At 41.4% G+C, this 19,207-nt stretch overlaps 1 protein-coding gene across 4 annotated transcripts in view; it reads right to left on the reverse strand.

Moving 5' to 3' along the window:
- FGF1 (fibroblast growth factor 1) overlaps positions 1-19,207 on the reverse strand; it is a 79,105-nt gene that overhangs the window by 17,380 nt on the left and 42,518 nt on the right. Inside the window, exon 1 of one of the 4 annotated variants that reach the window (XM_060765189.2) lies at positions 11,583-11,603. The exons of 2 other annotated variants lie outside the window; for them this stretch is intronic. The gene's annotated coding sequence lies outside the window, so the exon portion shown is untranslated. Of the gene's footprint in view, positions 1-188; positions 218-11,582; positions 11,604-19,207 lie in introns of those variants that run through there. One more of the 4 variants, XM_060765188.2, reaches the window with a different exon arrangement.

Genomic DNA, 19,207 nt, shown 5'->3' on the forward strand with positions numbered 1-19,207 from the left:
GGGCAATGTGGGGAATCCTTTCCACCTCTAAGGAACCATCTGGGGCAGACACAAAGTGGGTTCCTATGTCAAAGGCAGCAACCGACAAATCAGAGGCAGATACACTGGGAGCTGCATTTTTCTCAGCACTTTACAGCCCCTTCTTTCCCTCCAGGACAGAATAAAATCAATGCAGACTCATTCATTACTTTTGTGGAGAGCGAGGCCAGGAAGCTTCCTGTATGCATTTGAAGGTCTAATGACCCAAGAGCTTCTTAGAATCGTTTTAGCAGAACTGCTCAATGGGACATTTGGAAATGATTTAGTTAATTCCATGTTGCTCTACTTCTTTAAGACCAGGCACTATTTTTAGAACAGCTTCTTGCTTGCCAGCCGTCTTTTGACTCCATAAGAGATGTTGAATGAACACAATTTTCCGCTCCCATTGTCCTGATGTGCTAGACGGGAACGCGGCTGTTCTCATACTTTGATGACCATCTCCTTGGTATTCTGCACACAATTCTGCTACTCGTGGCCTTGCTATTATACTTTTGGCAACGAGGGGCTAAATTTTACGGGAATGAATGTGTGTATGTGCACACACAAGAGGGAGAGGATGCAAACCAATGAAAACGTGAGAGGACTTGTTTTTTCTGGTTAAAGGCCTAACCTCTTAATGATATTTTTTTTGTTGGGAATGAGGAAATTTCATCCAGAATGACCCCCTTTCCAACACTGCACAACAAATGGTCCAATGTTAGAAATGTGGCAAGGAAAAGTTTCTGTCCATTGCTTGAGTTGGGGCTGTCATGAATGAAACAAAGGTTCAGGAATATCAGAGCATTCAACAACACATTCATTGACTTGAACTCTCTATTTTTACCTCTTTCTCATTAATAAGTAGGGTATCATTACAAAATTTGCATAGTACATGCTAGGAACAATGGCACTGACACCCAAATAGGTGTATGTGGCATTGTATTACGTTCAAACATATATGTATTAGGCATCCTAATTAACTTGACTGCATTGAGTGGCTTCAAAAATTCACCATATTGTTGTAAATGTATTACGGTGTATTTCTTGTTGATCAGGCAAAATGATCATTCTTCAAATTATACATATAATCGAAAACTTTCAGTTGCATCTTTAAAGCAACCCAACCAGGTGCAGATATGAAATAGGGATGTTCATGGTATCTGCTTGTACTGGATTTCTCCAGAAGTGTGAAGATTCCACATTATGAGAAGTGTTTAAGATAATGATTATATTACAGTGAACACATTTCAAAATGTGTGTTATTTTTACATTTCTTTATTGATTTTGAACATTATGCTTACTTTTTAAACATTTGGTTTTGGTTAAATTAATTTTTGCTTATATTTTGTTTTATTTTGTAATTTAGAAAAGTCAGATTGAGCCTCCATTTATTTATTTATTTAAAACATTTATATTCCACCCTTCTCACTCCGGTCATCTGGAGAGGCCTTGCTCGTGATCCCACCCGCGTCACAAGCGCGTTTGGTGGGGATGCGAGACAGGGCCTTTTCTGTGGCGGCCCCCCGACTTTGGAACGCCCTCCCAAAAGATCTCAGACAGGCCCCTACTTTGGCAGTTTTCAGAAAGAATTTAAAAACTTGGCTGTTCCGATGTGCCTTTTCAGATTAGGAATCCCCATCACCAAGTCCTAGAAGCACTTTAGTAGAATTAAGATTGCTGCACACCGCACTTATTTTATAATCCTACATTCCTCCTGCCACTTCAGCACTTTTAATTCCTGTACCCACTGCTCTGGCCGGCCCAGTTTTAAAGTGTCCTGATGTATTGTTACTGTTATTGTTTATTTTGCTTAACTGTTTTGATTTGCTTCTTGTATTGCTGTTGTATTATGTTCTGTTGTATTGTGTTTTGGGGCTTCGGCCTGTGTGAGCCGCATCGAGTCCTACGGGAGATGCTAGCGGGGTACAAATAAAGTTAATAATAAATAATAATAATAAGGGGACTCAGGGCGGAGTACAGCACACACACACACACACACATGGCAAACATTCCATGCTGGAACATAAATATACACAAGTTGATTAATGCCCTTTTTTAAGTTCCTATAGTAGGATAAACACTATAGATCTGCATTTTAAACATGTATTATTATACCATGCATATAATCCATTGTTATCATTTAATAAGCACCCATTCTAGCTGTAGGAATGAAGTGGAATAGCATGGTTGTTTGAATGTCTGAATTAAAATGGAATGGAATAGAGAGAACCCATTGACTTCTTCTGGGGAAACCAATCTATAAACATCTGTGTGAACCAGAGTGACCTAGACCAGCAGACAGTACGCAGAAGGCAAATCAAAAGCCAACATTCTCCCTGTATTTCACAGCGCCTGGCAAATCCGTGCTCCCTTCAGTTCTCATCTGTCTAAATCAGCATTCCTTGAACTGGGAAAATTTGAAACACATTTTTTCTTGATAGAAAACTGCGGGGCACAGATCAATCACTCTTTCTACCCCAAAATTGCTTACTTTTAGTTCTAAGTAGAAACTGAGCTCGAAAAAGTTATATTTCTTGAACTACCAGCTCCACAAACCACCCACTGACCATACTGGCTGCTGGGTGCTGGTAGTTCAAGTAATAATCTAAAACAGTATTTGAGCAGGAATGGATTCTCTTGGTTTTGCTCTTTTCCTCTTTGGTTACAGAGACACAGCAGAATGACATATCAAAAGGTAAAAGTTTCCCCTTGACATGAAGTCTAATTGTGACCAACTCTGGGGGGTTGTGCTCATCCCTATTGATCTACTCACATTTGCATGTTTTCGAACTGCTAGGTTGGCAGAAGCTGAGGCTAACAGCGAGAGCCCATCCCACTCCCTGGATTCGAACTGTGTTTCAGTCAGCAAGTTCAGCAGCTCAGCGGTTTAAGCTGCTTTGCCACTGGGGGCTCATAGAATGATATATATTTACAGACTAAAAGTGGGAAAGGAATCACACACACATGCAAAGTGCAATCTCCTTTTTGAGTAGGTTCACTTCACAATAGAAAATAGCTGTTTCTTTAATTTACTATACAAGTAGATATGTATTAACTCAGAAGGAATCCAGGCAAGTTTCATAGTTCTTATTCCCACAGAATAGAATGTATAGCATTCCAAGTTAGGTACCATGATGTGGCACCAGTTTTAAATACTGCTTTAAACTGTGAGCTAGCCAGGTCTTTCTTTTTGGGGGTGAGGGTAAAGTTTTGTATCTATATAAATAAAAATGTAATGTTCGTTTGCGGGATTAACATAACTCAAAAACCACTGGACGAATTGACACCAAATTTGGACACAATACACCTATCAGGCCAATGAGTGACCATCACTCCTAAAAATACTGAAAAACACAGCAGAAGGGACTTCAAATCCAAAAAAGCAAAAAGACGCTACAGCACCTGCACATAAACAACTCTCCCGGCAAACAAACCACACAATAGCATATCCACACTCTCTTCTGGACTACGGCTCCCAACATCCCCTAGACCAGGCCTTTTAGGAGAGGAGGATGCTCCAAATGCATTGCTTCCAAGGTGCAAGCTTTCTTCCCCTTGGATTTCTTTGAGAGTGTCCCAATCCTGCATATTTCCAATTTCCTATTCCTGGACTGCAACTCCCAGAAATCCTCCAGATAGATAGATTAGATCGAGGTAGGTAGGTAGATAGATTGATCAGGAGGACTGCTGGGAGTTGCAGTCCAAGAATAGATAGAGAATGAAGAACGGTGTGAAAGAGGAAGGGAAAGAAAAGGAGGGGGGGAGGGAAGAGGAAGAGAAGGAAGGAGAGAAGGAAAGAAAAAAAGGGAAGGAAGGAGAGAATGAGAGGAGGAGAGAAAGAGGGAGGGAAGGTTGGCCACAGCAACGCGTGGCAGGTACAGCTAATTATTAATAACAATGTAACAATGAAAGGTGATGAGTTATCTCAAATGTAACTAGTTACAAACAGCAAGCAACTTGTAATTCTGCAAAAAAAAAAAGTGGGTTTATGAATTTAAGGCCCAAGGTGTATATGTTTATTCATAGTTGTGTTAACCACAACTGGTTTTAGTTCAGTGTTTAAATACAAGGTGTTCTGTGGACCTAGATGTGTTTAGTACTATAGGTTAGAAGTGTTTGGCATTTGGTCAAGGATTTTGAGTGTGAAAGTGACTAACGGAGATACCTCTGAATCACAAGGGAGCAATGGAAATCTTATAAAAATACTTAATACCTAAGATGTGTATCTTTCCACATTAGCACAATGGATTGGGCAATCCTATGCCTCAGTCAGTGTCTCCCACGCCCAACCTGTGAAACATACTTCTACCCATGCAAAACTGTGACAGAATCTCCAGCTTTCATCCCCGGAGCAGTATGAATTATAGCACTATTATTCCACCTTAATTGCCATGGTTCCACCTAATGGAATCCTGGGTTTTGTAGTTTAGAATGTGGCCTTTAGAATTCATAGCCAAAGAATTCGGTAGGATGCAGTCATGGCAGTTAAATTGGAATCATAGTGCGATAACTGTGTAGTGTAAATGGGCCTCTGATCTCAAATTTAATTTTAGGGTGTTGCTATTTTATTATTTAAAATTAGACTAGTTTCTTCATTTCTGCCTAAATAGCATGCTACATCTTTCTTTTTTCTGGAACAAACCTGCAGGAACTTTTTCATAAGTATTTTTCATATTCCCCCTGTAAAGCATACTATATTCAGCCTCCCCTCTTTCAGTCATCTTGTAAAAAAGAATACTTCCTTCTCTGACCTGCCTGTTCCAATAACATTAAGCTAATTACATTAGTACAAACTCTCTGGTTTATGGGTTTGAGCATTTACAGTGCCAGCTTGGGAGCTGCTTCATTTCCAGGATATTGATTTTAATACAAGGGGGTTGAAGCATTAGATAGATTTCTTTGAACAATTCTAATGTTGCAACGAGATAATATATCTTTAAAAAATAAAAGGTATATTGTAGGGTTTAAGAACGAGCTGTTCATTGGGATGGAGAATATCCTTTATATGATCTCATATACTATAAAGATATAGTAGTGAGCATTTAGGGAATGTGTATTTCCTATCCATACAGCATGCATTTGTCTACTCTTTCCTTTTTCTGGGCCCAACTCTCTTGTTTCTTTTAGTTGAAGCAGACTTGTATGTTCCAGATTGTAAGGGGCCAACAGATCTTAAAGCAGACCATTGGTGTTGCTGGCTTTCATGTCAGGAGATGGGGACAGAAAAGCCACCCTGAGCTGTCCAGGGTTCTGACTTTGCTTTTGGAGACCGCACGCAGCACCTTGGAGAACACATTTAAAGCTTAAATTAAAAGCTGAATTCACATCCCCATGGAAGCTATCAAAGCAGGCCTTGTTGTGTTCCCACAAGAACTTATGAAAGAAGAAAATGTGAAAATATAGGAAGTCACCCATTTTTTTTTCATCTCCTCCTTCTGCTCACAAGATGTATAGCTTCATTCATTGTTTTCCATTCATGGCTGGATGTTAGAGCTTCTAGGTGGGAATTCAACTCTCTGCCTTAGAGTCAAACTAAGGCTCTAAGTTAATGCAAAATTAATTAAAGTATAGGGTGGAATTTTTTTAAAAATTCAATTCTAAACAGATGTTGGGAGCATAAATTTTGTTGAAGTACAGGAGGATTATCCCCTTCATGCAGTACTGCTGTTGCTCCATGTCTCTATCTGTTACAATGGCTATTTTCTTTTCTTTTTTAATACACATGTACAATGAGGTCATTACTGTTGTACTACATTCGCACAATTCTATGCATGGATGCTGTACGATTACATGCATGCTTATTACAACTGCATAATAACGTGATTAATGTCACATCTAATCTGGCTCATGATAAGGAGTTAATAGTTCCTGTTGAACTTCTGATTCAGTTTTACAAATGCCCATTTACTCCAACATCTGTGTATCCTTAGCTTTACGCTTCCACTCTGGTTTCAACCTCCTCTTCTACTGACTTCTGTGGAAGGTTGGTCCTTCTGACATGTTCCCAAACTTTCCACCTCCATTTCCAGTTAATGTTAAGCTGGCTTTGACCTACGGTTTGCCTTTTGAAACTGCTTACCTGTATGTATGTTTACCTACATTCCTTTGCTCCAAGTATTAAATTTGTTGTACTGCCCTTCCCAAGTTCTTATCTTATTGCAACTCTGCAGTTCTACAGCAAGCCCACTTCAGTAATTGCAAATAAGCAACCTCAAAATTACTCTCTCTATCCTATGTCCTGATTCTCTATTTTTGCCTCCTAATGCTGAATGTTCTTGTTTATATTTTGGCCCATTTCCTCTCTAGAGCTTCAGAGTTCTGAAAGATTGGCTCCGAATGGCCACATTGATGCTGAGGGGAGGATACAAAAGGAAGAGGCTGTCAAATAAAAGATAATGAAATATGCAAAGTATGTTCAAATCATTCTGGCTTTCCAGGAACAGTATAAAGCCAATTATATTTGCTCCTCTGGGAAACCCTATATTTTTCATATGGCTAATCATCCAAGAAAGACGTTCACAAGGCTCCTTCATTCAGTGAAATAAAAGCTTAGTTTGAATTATTTCCATCACCTCTACAATCCCAAACAAACAAACCACAAGTAAGTGTGGAAAATGGTACCATTAGGCCATTCATCGCATTTAGCACATGAACTATATAGCATTTTAGTTTCTACTGTCTGTATTGCTTCCTTCTAAAGTCAGAGAGAAGCAGAACATGACTATTAGTCATTATATATATGTTACAAGTATCAGAAGCAGGATGCCCTGGATCAGTATAGCACTGATGAAAAGACTGAGATCTGACGAAATGGTTGTCATGGGTGTCTCACCAGTAGGAACAAAACATTGGGAAAGGTTGCAAGGCACACCCGTTATGGAACACCCTACCCTTTGAAGCCCCATTAATGCTGATGTTGGCCTTAATGCCTTTGGGGCCTAATGATTTTGTTCATGTATACATGCATACTTTTAGATTATTCTATACAATTATTAAATATGCAATTGAATCCTTTCATATGATTTTATAAAGTTATATTGCATGTATTGTTTATATTTTAAAATTATTTAAATTAATTCTTTTGTAAGTCACCTATTTTAACAAATATTGACAGAAACAAATGTACAGGTCAACAGTTGGCCTAGGCAGGCTTTTTTTCAGATCCAACAGGATTGTTCTGACATTTGTCAAGTTGAAGAGGGTTGATGACTTCTGAGACAGAAAAGCAAAGAAATGCTGCCTCAAAGTAGTTTGAGTTGTGTGTTTAATGCCAAGGATAACTGGGCACAGACTTCATACCTTCTGGTCAAATGTTGTGGTTGTTTTTAAATTTACTTGATCATGAATAGTTTTGACTGCTATTTTTAAAGGGACCACCACTTTAGTTTGTTTCAGTATTAAAAAATAAAAGAAAGGAGGAAAAATAGAAAAAGTAATCTTGTTACACCTTTCAAATTCAACCAATTAGTCTTAAACAAACTAAAGTAAATCAGTCTTAAAGGTGCCACAAGACTCCTTTTTCTTTCCCCCATTCCCCTGTCCCTTTTAAATATTATGTTATCAATAAATCTTCAAACCAGCTCACACAAAGAAGGCTGGAAAGATCTTGATGTTAAGCTTGGTGAAATCTTTGGGTCCACTGAGAAATTAAGCAGTGGTTGGTGTTCCTTGGGACTGATGCCAAATAAGCTTCCCTGAACTCTTGTAAAGATGCTGGGGGAAATTAGAAAAACAGGACAGAGAATGCATGTGTCTAAGGACCTTCATATGCTTACTTCTTAAGCAACTTCTTTGTTGTTCATAGTTGGACCTTCTGTTGACATTACTGTACATTGTTGTTGTTCATTCGTTCAGTCGTCTCCGACTCTTCGTGACCTCATGGACCAGCCCACGCCAGAGCTCCCTGTCGGCCGTCACCACCCCCAGCTCCCTCAAGGTCAGTCCAGTCACTTCAAGGATGCCATCCATCCATCTTGCCCTTGGTCGGCCCCTCTTCCTTTTGCCTTCCACTTTCCCCAGCATAATTGTCTTCTCCAGGCTTTGCTGTCTCCTCATGATGTGACCAAAGTACTTCAACTTTGTCTCTAGTATCTTTCCCTCCAGTGAGCAGTCGGGCTTTATTTCCTGGAGGATGGACTGGTTGGATCTTCTCGCAGTCCAAGGCACTCTCAGAACTTTCCTCCAACACCACAGCTCAAAAGCATCGATCTTCCTTCGCTCAGCCTTCCCTAAGGTCCAGCTCTCACATCCGTAGGTTACTACAGGGAATACCATGGCTTTGACTAGGCGGATCTTTGTTGCCAGTCTGATGTCTCTACTCTTCACTATTTTATCGAGATTGGACATTGCTCTCCTCCCAAGAAGTAAGCGTCTTCTGATTTCCTGGCCACAGTCTGCGTCTGCAGTAATCTTTGCACCTAGAAATACAAAGTCTGTCACGGCCTCCACATTTTCTCCCTCTATTTCCCAGTTGTCAATCATTCTTGTTGCCATAATCTTGGTTTTTTTGACGTTTAGCTGCAACCCGGCTTTTGCGCTTTCTTCTTTCACCTTGATTAGAAGGCTCCTCAGCTCCTCCTCGCTTTCGGCCATCAGAGTGGTGTCATCTGCATATCTGAGGTTGTTAATGTTTCTTCCAGCAATTTTCACCCCAGCTTTGCATTCATCCAGCCCCGCACATCGCATGATGTGTTCTGCATACAAGTTAAAAAGGTTGGGTGAGAGGATGCAGCCTTGGCGTACGCCTTTCCCAATCTTGAACCAGTCTGTTGTTCCGTGGTCAGTTCTTACTGTTGCTACTTGGTCCTTGTACAGATTCCTCAGGAGAGAGACAAGGTGGCTTGGGATGCCCATCCCACTAAGAACTTGCCACAATTTATTATGATCCACACAGTCAAAGGCTTTAGAATAGTCAATGAAGCAGAAGTAGATGTTTTTCTGAAACTCCCTGCCTTTCTCCATTATCCAGCGGATATTGGCAATTTGGTCTCTCGTTCCTCTGCCTTTTCTAAACCCAGCTTGAACATCTGGCAACTCTCGCTCCATGTATTGCTGGAGTCTTCCTTGCAGGATCTTGAGCATTACCTTACTGGCATGAGAAATAAGGGCCACTGTACGGAAGTTTGAGCAGTCTTTCGCATTTCCCTTTTTTGGTATGGGGATATAAGTTGATTTTTTCCAGTCTGATGGCCATTTTTGTGTTTTCCATATTTGCTGGCAAATGGCATGCATCACCTTGACAGCATCATCTTTTAAGATTTTAAACAGTTCAGCTGGGATCCCGTCGTCTCCTGCTGCCTTGTTGTTAGCAATGCTTCTTAAGGCCCATTCAACCTCACTCCTCAGGATGTCTGGTTCTAATTCATTCACCACACCGTCAAAACTATCCTCAATATTATTATCCTTCCTATACAGATCTTCCGTATAGTCTCGCCACCTTCTCTTGATCTCTTCAGCTTCTGTTAGGTCCCTGCCATCTTTGTTTCTTATCATACCAATTTTTGCCTGAAATTTACCTCCAATGTTTCTAATTTTCTGGAAGAGGTCTCTTGTCCTTCCTATTCTGTTGTCTTCTTCCACTTCCATGCATTGCTTATTTAAAAATAGTTCCTTATCTCTTCTGGCTAACCTCTGGAATTGCGCATTTAACTGGGCATATCTCCCCTTATCCCTGTTTCCTTTTGCTTTCCTCCTTTCTTGGGCTACTTCCAGTGTCTCAGCAGACAGCCATTTTGCCTTCTTGGTTTTCTTTTTCTTTGGGACGTACTTTGTTGCTGCCTCCTGAACAATGTCTCGGACTTCTGTCCATAGTTCTTCTGGGACTCTGTTTACTAAATCTAGTCCTTCAAATCTGTTCTTCACTTCCACTGTATATTCGCTAGGAATGTTAGTGAGATCATATCTAACTGGTCTGTGTATTTTCCCTGATCTCTTTAGTTTTATTCTAAATTGGGCAATAAGAAGTTCGTGATCTGAGCTACAGTCAGCCCCAGGTCTTGTTTTCACCGACTGGATGGATGTCCGCCACCTTTGGCTGCAAAGGATGTAGTCAATCTGATTTCGGTGTTGACCGTCTGGAGAGGTCCATGTGTAAAGCCGTCTTTTAGGTTGTTGGAAGAGAGTATTCGTTATACACAGCGAGTTTTCCTGGCAAAATTCTATCAGCCTGCGTCCCGCTTCATTTTGTTCTCCCAGACCATGCTTGCCTGTGATCCCTGTTGTCATTTGACTTCCCACCTTGGCATTCCAGTCTCCTGTAATGAAAATAATGTCTCTTTTTGGTGTATTATTCAGTAGTTCCTGCAGATCCTCATAGAACTGATCTACTTCTGCTTCTTCAGCAGCTGTGGTTGGGGCATATATTTGGATCACTGTAATGTTGAAAGGCTTTCCTTGCACTCGAATTGAGATCATTCTGTCATTTTTTGGGTTGTATCCAAGCACCGCTTTAGCGAATTTCTTATTAATTATGAAGGCTACTCCATTTCTTCGATGTTCCTCTTGTCCGCAGTAGTAGATCTGGTGGTCATCTGATGTGAAGTGGCCCATTCCAGTCCATTTCAGTTCGCTGACCCCCAGAATGTCTATCTTTAGTCTTGACATCTCACCAATAACAACATCCAATTTGCCCTGGCTCATAGATCTTACATTCCAGGTTCCTATGGTGTGTTGATCTTTAGAGCATCGGATTCGTCGTTCACCTCCAGTACCGTCGGCCGCTAGCCTTCCTTTCGGCTTTGAGCTAGCTGCGTCATCACATCTGGGGCTAGTTGAACTTATCCTCTGCTCCTCCCCAGTAGCATTTTGGCCATCTTCCGACCTGGGAGTCCCATCTTCCAATGGCATACCGACATATCTCTGGTTGTACTGGTCCATTTAGTTTTCTTGGCAAGGATACTGGAGTGGTTTGCCATTGCCTTCCCCAGGGATCACGCTTGGTCTGACCTCTCTGCCACAACCGTCCCGTCTTGGGTGTCCCTTCACGGTTTCGCTCATGACATCATTGAGGTGCTCAAGCTCCAGCGCCCCGACAAGGCGGTGATCCTTTGCTGGAGATTACTGTACATAGTCATGCATAAATCCAGAAACTTTAGTTAGATAATCATCCCCCAAAACCTGGATCAACTTATCCATGAGTCAATGTAGAAACTGTACCATAGTTCTTATAAAAAAGAACATGGTAAAAGGCAAAAACCTAGATCTGGAAGAACTGAAAACAAGTGCCAATCAAGTCTGCTTTGTCCAGCATGTGCTGCTTCTGGCCTTTTTGAAAGCCTGGGCAGGAACATGTTGGTGCCAGGGGAGGCTGGACCCTTGGAGCTTTCCCCTCTCCCTAAAATGATTCTTGACTTATCCACAGGTCATATCAAAAGCCACAGTTTTAGCCCCAAACCCTTCCGTCAGCTTATACATGAAATCAATAAATATATAGGGTAATTGTCTTCTGATGCCCAGGGACAAACCAAATGTTTTCCAAACATAGTTCCCTATATGAAATAAAAACAGAGAAGACAAAGACTGTCTTCACACATCTGAAAGCCTCTTGCATAAAAGAATGCACTGACTTGTTCACTGTTGAACCAGAGGGTGAAACGGCAGAAAAGCAGATTTGGGAAACTGTGAGAAGAAATATGCTAATGGTGAGAGGAGTCTGACAGTGAAGCAGATGGCTGCGGAGGAGGTGGTCTCTCTCCTCGAATGGAGAAATGTAAGCAGAAGCTGGGCAGCCATCTGTCAAGGATTCTGCAGTTTTAATATTCTTGCACGAATAGAGGATGCCACTAAATAGCTTGGAGGATTGACAGAGTTTTACCCTTGAACACAATCTAAAAATAATGTAATAAAGTCCTGAGGTACATAGAGCTTTATGGGTCAAAATAAATAATTTAAAACTTAGGCCTGGAAGTGAATCAGAACACAAGCCCGTGGAACTGAAAAATGGCTGGCACCATATGTTTGTCATACATTTGCTAAAATGGAAAGGCAGGGGTTCCAAGGCCCCGTCCACACAACTGCATAAAATCCACATTGAACTGGATTATATGGCAGTGTGGACTTAGAGAATACAGTTCAAAGCAGATATTGTGGATCATCTCCCTTGATATTCTGGGTTATATAGCTGTGTGGAAGGGCCCCGAGTTTCCTTTCTTCAAGGCATAGTCCTTCTGTTTTCTGGTCAACTATGGTCCCCATTTTGCCTTAGAGTTAATCTATTTTTTAACATGCTTAGATTGCATCCATGTATTAGTCCTATTCCTCAGATTTCTGGTTGCTAAATAGCTAACTCATCGCATTAGAAAATGAATGCACTTTAAATGTGGTTTTTGTCTCCTGCAGAATTCTGGGTTTGTAGTTTAGGGAGGAATCTTTAACAGCCTCACTAAATTACAAACCCAGAATTCTGCAGGAGGCAGAAACCGGACTTAAAGTGGATTCATTCTCTAGTGCAGTGGTTCTCAACCTGTGGATCCCCAGATGTTCTGGCCTTCAACTCCCAGAAATCCTAACAGCTGGAAAACTGGCCTGGATTTCTGGGAGTTGTATGCCAAAACACCCGGGGACCACAGGTTGAGAACCACTGATCTAGTGTGATGAAGTAGTAGGGTTTTTTCTTCCCCTTTTTTGCTTTTTTTTAAAAAAAGGTTTGTATGTTTGAAAAACAAGGCAAGGTACTGGTTTCCCCTCTCAACTACATATTTATTTATCTAACAAGTATCCCATATTTCCACTAAAAACATAGCTTGTATCTGAAGAGCTCTTAAAAATGTGTGTATATATATATTTGGATAGGAAGCCAAATATGCCATAGTATATTGAGTTCTAGCCTATGGACTGGAATTCCTATTTTTCCTACCAATATGCATAGGAAAAAAAGAGAAAACAGATGCTTCCTCTACTTTTTAATTCTTTCAATTTGCTATACAAACACTAATACAATTATGTTGAGCAGGGAAACAAGGCTAGTTGCATCACTTTGAACAGGCAACCAGCAGAAGTCATATGTGTTAGCTGTTACAGATAAGACACTTTCCTGAGAACACACACACATAATCTCTCTCGTTCACTCATTCTGGGGCTGCACAGCCAATACATTTTGTGCAATGTCATTTCTTTTCCTTTTTTTCCTAGTTCCAGTCCTCTCCCTGAAATTGGGAACTGAAAGGAAAAATGGAACTCTATCATTTTAGCAGAAGAAATGGGTTCTCTGTATGCATGATTATGTTTTTACCATGACTTTCTTCTTTTCAATTTCATAGTTTTACTGTTTCTTGAAGGCCACCACAAATTAGCTTCCAAGAGTGACATCTCGTGGTTATGTCTGGTAGCACGACAACTTCCTTTGAAAATCAAGGCAAAAAGCTTTGCTTGATGAAACTCAGTGGACAGCTCCACCAAAATGGAGCTCTCAAAAAGATATAAAGGATTAAGTAGAACCTCAATCAAAAGGTTTATTTCAGCTTCCTTTCTGTTTTCCTGAGAAAAGTATTAGGCTCTTCATCTAACTTTTTTTTTTCATGTAAGGAATGACTTGAGAAACTCCGGTGTGAGAGAATTGGCCATCTGCAAGAACATTGCCCAGGGGATGCCTGAATGTGGGAGGCTTTGCTCATGTTCCTGCATGGAAAGCCAGAGCTGACAGATGAGAGCTCACCCTGCCTCACGAATTTGAATCGCCGACCTTCAGATCTATCTAACTGAAGTTGAAATATTCACTTGTGCTAGGAAGTGATCCTTTGTGGATCAGTCGAAAGACCTGTTGGTCCAAAACTGCCTCCATTTAATAAGCAACTACTATGGAAATATCACCACCCCATCAGCCATCCAATTGTACCCTTCCCCCCTATTGCGTTACAGTATCTAGCTTTACATTTTAAATGTACTAAATGTACCAAGTTTGTATGAAATGGCGACCTTTATTTCCTGTGCTGGTCTATGACTGAAATAAATGATTTGATTTGTACCCTTCATCTTTTGCTCTCAACAAACCAATATAAAGAAGGATACTGCCTCTGCTACCTTAAGTTACATATATGTGCCCTGTCTATAGCCATTGCATTTAACCTCTAAAAATGTATCTCACCCCACCTTAAATGCAGAGAAAAATGGATATGAATCTATCATAATCCAGAGCCTAGATTAACCCTTCCCCTCAAGCAAACAGAAAATGTTTTTTGATGTCTCTAAAATATGCCAGCCTCCCTTTCAGCTGAAGTCCAGCTCTAGATGAGCTTTCTTTCTCAGTGATGTTGGTCACTGATGCTGTGAGGATAGGATTGTGAGGCAAGGGTCTTGAGACCCAATGAGCAGGAGGGCCCCACAAATCCATCAGAACTTGCATTCTGTTTTAGTTCTGTGTATTTTAATATGTATAAATATGTTTTAATATCTGTATTCTATAGAATGTTTACAATGATTATGTGTTTTGACTATGCTGTAACCCGTCTTAAGCCATGAGGAGAGGCAGGTAAGAAATAAAATTATTATTATTATAGTAAGTAAGAACTGTATTACGGTCCATGGACCCACAATTGTTAAATAAATAATAAACATACAGGAGTTTACAGATCCCTTGTAACCGGGGAAATATACTATACGGACACACACTACACAGTGTTAAGTAATACCTTGATTGGAGACGAGGCTTTTTCTCAGTCTCACTGCCACTGTGAGGAACTTTGCCACCATGAGGGTTACTCCATGGTGCTTGTCCTCCAAAAGATGTCTGACCTTTCCTTGCGGGGAATGGTCAGACAATCAGGCCAGGATTGGGTGTAAGAATTGGCCATGTCGAACTGAGTAATAGCAGCACTGCAACAAAATGTGTTCTAGTTATTCTATTTCATTTCCACCACACGGGCATAATCTTTGGGAGTAGGGGATACCAGATAGTCTGTCATATAGCAGCTCTGATGGAAATACATTTAGTCTTGCTTTTGTGAAGAGTCTATGGTAATTAAACAATGTGATATTGTTAAGATATTTACATAGAATCATAGAATCATAGAATCATAGAGTTGGAAGAGACCTCATGGGCCATCCAGTCCAACCCCCTGCCAAGAAGCAGGAATATTGCATTCAAATCACCCCTGACAAATGGCCATCCAGCCTCTGCTTAAAAGCTTCCAAAGAAGGAGCCTCCACCACACTCCGGGGCAGAGAGTTCCACTGCTGAACGGCTCTCACAGTCAGGAAGTTCTTCCTCATGTTCAGATGGAATCTCCTCTCTTGTAGTTTGAAGCCATTGTTCCGCGTCCTAGTCTCCAAGGAAGCAGAAAACAAGCTTGCTCCCTCCTCCCTGTGGCTTCCTCTCACATATTTATACATGGCTATCATATCTCCTCTCAGCCTTCTCTTCTTCAGGCTAAACATGCCCAGTTCCCTAAGCTGCTCCTCATAGGGCTTGTTCTCCAGACCCTTGATCATTTTAGTCGCCCTCCTCTGGACACTTTCCAGCTTGTCAACATCTCTCTTGAATTGTGGTGCCCAGAATTGGACACAATATTCCAGATGTGGTCTAACCAAAGCAGAATAGAGGGGTAGCATTACTTCCTTAGATCTAGACACTATGCTTCTATTGATGCAGGCCAAAATCCCATTGGCTTTTTTTGGCGCCACATCACATTGTTGGCTCATGTTTAACTTGTTGTCCACGAGGACTCCAAGATCTTTTTCACACGTACTGCTCTCGAGCCAGGCGTCCCCCATTCTGTATCTTTGCATTTCATTTTTTCTGCCAAAGTGGAGTATCTTGCATTTGTCACTGTTGAACTTCATTTTGTTAGTTTTGGCCCATCTCTCTAATCTGTCAAGATCGTTTTGAATTCTGCTCCTGTCCTCTGGACTATTGGCTATCCCTCCCAATTTGGTGTCGTCTGCAAACTTGATGATCATGCCTTCTAGCCCTTCATCTAAGTCATTAATAAAGATGTTGAACAGGACCGGGCCCAGGACGGAACCCTGCGGCACTCCACTTGTCACTTCTTTCCAAGATGAAGAGGAAGCATTAGTGAGCACTCTCTGTGTTCATCCACTTAACCAATTACAGATCCACCTCACCGTACTTTTGCCTAGCCCACATTGGACTAGTTTCCTTGCCAGAAGGTCATGGGGGACCTTGTCGAAGGCCTTACTGAAATCCAGGTACGCTACATCCACGGCATTCCCCGCATCTACCCAGCTTGTAGCTCTATCGAAGAAAGAGATCAGATTAGTCTGGCATGACTTGTTTTTGATAAATCCATGTTGACTATTAGCGATGACTGCATTTGTTTCTAAGTGTTTGCAGACCGCTTCCTTAACAATCTTTTCCAGAATCTTGCCCGGTATCGACGTGAGGCTGACCGGACGGTAGTTGTTTGGGTCGTCCTTTTTTCCCTTCTTGAAGATTGGGACCACATTGGCCCTCCTCCAATCTGCTGGAACTTCTCCCGTTCTCCAAGAACTCTCAAAGATGGTTGCCAATGGTTCCGAAATGACTTCCGCTAGTTCCTTCAATACTCTGGGGTGTAGTTGATCTGGCCCTGGGGACTTGAACTCATTAAGAGCGGCCAGGTATTCCTGGACGACTTCTTTCCCAATTTGGGGTTGGATGTCCTCCAATCCCTCATCCACTCCATCTTGCTGAGGTCGAAGACTCTCTTTTTGTGAGAAGACCGAGGCAAAGAAGGCATTAAGTAGTTCTGCCTTTTCCCTATCCCCTGTCAGCATTGCCCCATCTTCTCCTCGAAGAGGTCCTATCGCCTCCTTGTTTTTCCTTTTTCTACTGACATAAGAATAGAAGCCCTTTTTATTGTTTTTAATGTCCCTGGCAAGTCTGAGCTCGTTTTTTGCTTTAGCCTTGCGGACCTTTTCCCTACAGGTGTTGGCTATTTGTTTGAATTCTTCTTTGGTGATTTCTCCCTTTTTCCACTTCTTGTGCATGTCTCTTTTGTGTCTTAGCACAGTTAGAAGTTCTTTGGACATCCATTCTGGCTTCTTTGCACTTGTCCTATTTTTTCTCTTTGTTGGCACGGTTTGCAATTGCGCCTTGAGTATTTCACTCTTGAGAAATTCCCATCCATCCGTAGCTCCCTTGTCTTTTAGTATCTGTGTCCACTGAATGCTGCTCAGCGTTTCCTTCATTTTTTGGAAATCAGCTCTCCTAAAGTCCAAAATGCGGGTTTGACTTGTCTTAGTTTCGGCCTTCCTTTGTACCTCAAATTGCAGGAGCACATGGTCACTTGCCCCTAAGGATCCTACCACTTCGACCGCATCGATCAGGTCCTCCGCATTTGTTAGGATGAGATCAAGAGTAGCCAATCCCCTTGTTGCCTCTTCTACCTTCTGGACCATGAAATTGTCTGCAAGGCAAGCGAGGAATTTGTTGGACCTTGTACTCTTGGCCGAGTTTGTTTTCCAGCAAATATCGGGATAGTTGAAATCGCCCGATATTTGACTTGATACATGACTTGAGTGGCTCAGTGTATGGTAAGTTCAGGGATCATGGGGAACATGATTAATTTGAGCAGGCTCTGAGCTCTCCCAGGGCAATATCTCTCAATATCTCTCATCTGTTGCTTCAATGATTCCTGTGCTATTTTGAAACCTAGATGCAGCAAAAGGGACACTGATAGATAAATTGAGGTTGCTTTCCAATCTGCCCTCCTTGCCCAAAGGGTTGAATTGTTGAATGGTATTGGATGGAATAAAATGTGATAATTCTATTATTATTATTATTATTATTATTATTATTATTATTATTACTTGCCACATTTTAAAACCAGTATGTATTTGTCTAAAAAGGACGGAGAAAGTCCAGACTTGAAAATTACCTAACTGTGCTGCCACGTTGGGAAGAATTCTTGCGATTCACTTTCAGATTAGGCATCAAGGGTGAAACTGCAATGCCTTGTTTGTTCCTCTTTTTAAGATACATGACAACCCACTTTCTTATTCTTAGTTCTTCTATAAGGCTATTAAATATTAGGAGCCATGAAAACGAACTTTTTTCATGTCAGAAGCAATTTGAGAAACTACAAGTTGCTTCTGGTGTGAGAGAATTAGCCATCTGCAAGGACCTTGTCCAGGGGATGCCCAGATTATTGATGTTTTACCATCCTGTGGGAGGCTTCTCTCATGTCCCTTCATGACAGACGGGAGCTTACCCCGCTCCCTAGATTTGAACCGCCAATCTGTTTGTCAACTAGTCCTGTTGGCTCAAGGGTTTAACCCATTGTACCAGACTGGGGACTCAGACTGGATCTGAGAAGATATTGAGAAGAAATTTTAACCCAGTTCCTCCCAGATTTCTGTCCTAACCCCCAACACAAACCCTGGGCTTTCCCTTCGGGGTGGGGGGGTGGGGGGTGGGGGGGATGGGTGTGGCTAGATGCCATCCCAGGTCAACCTTTGGCTGGCGGGGGTGGGGAGATGGGTGCCATGCCACTCCTTCGGGCTCTAGTAGCCTGAAGGACTGGGATGGAAGTCAGGCTTGGCCTTCAGAAATGCGGAATCTTAAGATTCATGTCTTTCCAGATGTTTTACTTACCCGGAGCAAACTTTATCCCAGTTTTCTCCAGATTAATTCATTTTTACCATCACTTGGTTGCTTCAAGTAAAACCAAGACAGGTCCTGGCCTGTATAGGCCTGTATAGAAGGGCCCTAAGGCTGTGTCTACACTGCTCTATATCCCAGGATCTGATCCCAGAATTATCTGCTTTGAACTGGATTATATGAGTCTCCACTGCAATATAATCTGGGATCAGACCCTGGTATACAGCACAGTGCAGAAGGAGCTTAACAGGATTGTGGTATAAGCTTTTGTAGACCCAGCCTACTTCATCAGATGCAACAGGAGACTGTGATGAAAGTAAAAATGTTATTTTGAATAGCATGGATGAATTTTTGAAAATGATGTCCATATCACAACAAAGCATTTTTTTCTGCCAAAAAAATGCTGAATTTTCATACTAGTCACAGGACAACAACAGAAATGCAAAAACACAGAGCAAACTTATGTCAAACTCATACCTTATTGATAGTCTTAACTGGAAAGAGGCTGCTCAACCACGACTGGCTGTTATATCGGCAATCTTGGTAACAGTTCACATTGTGACATCCAGTAAATGTGGTAGCATGAGGTTTAGATAATGCTAAGTTGTGGTAAACTGACTTTACTCATGCAAATTCTAGTTATATTCCATGTTGGAT

This window comes from Anolis sagrei, chromosome 2 (assembly GCF_037176765.1).
Source record: "Anolis sagrei isolate rAnoSag1 chromosome 2, rAnoSag1.mat, whole genome shotgun sequence".
NCBI lineage: Eukaryota > Metazoa > Chordata > Lepidosauria > Squamata > Dactyloidae > Anolis > Anolis sagrei.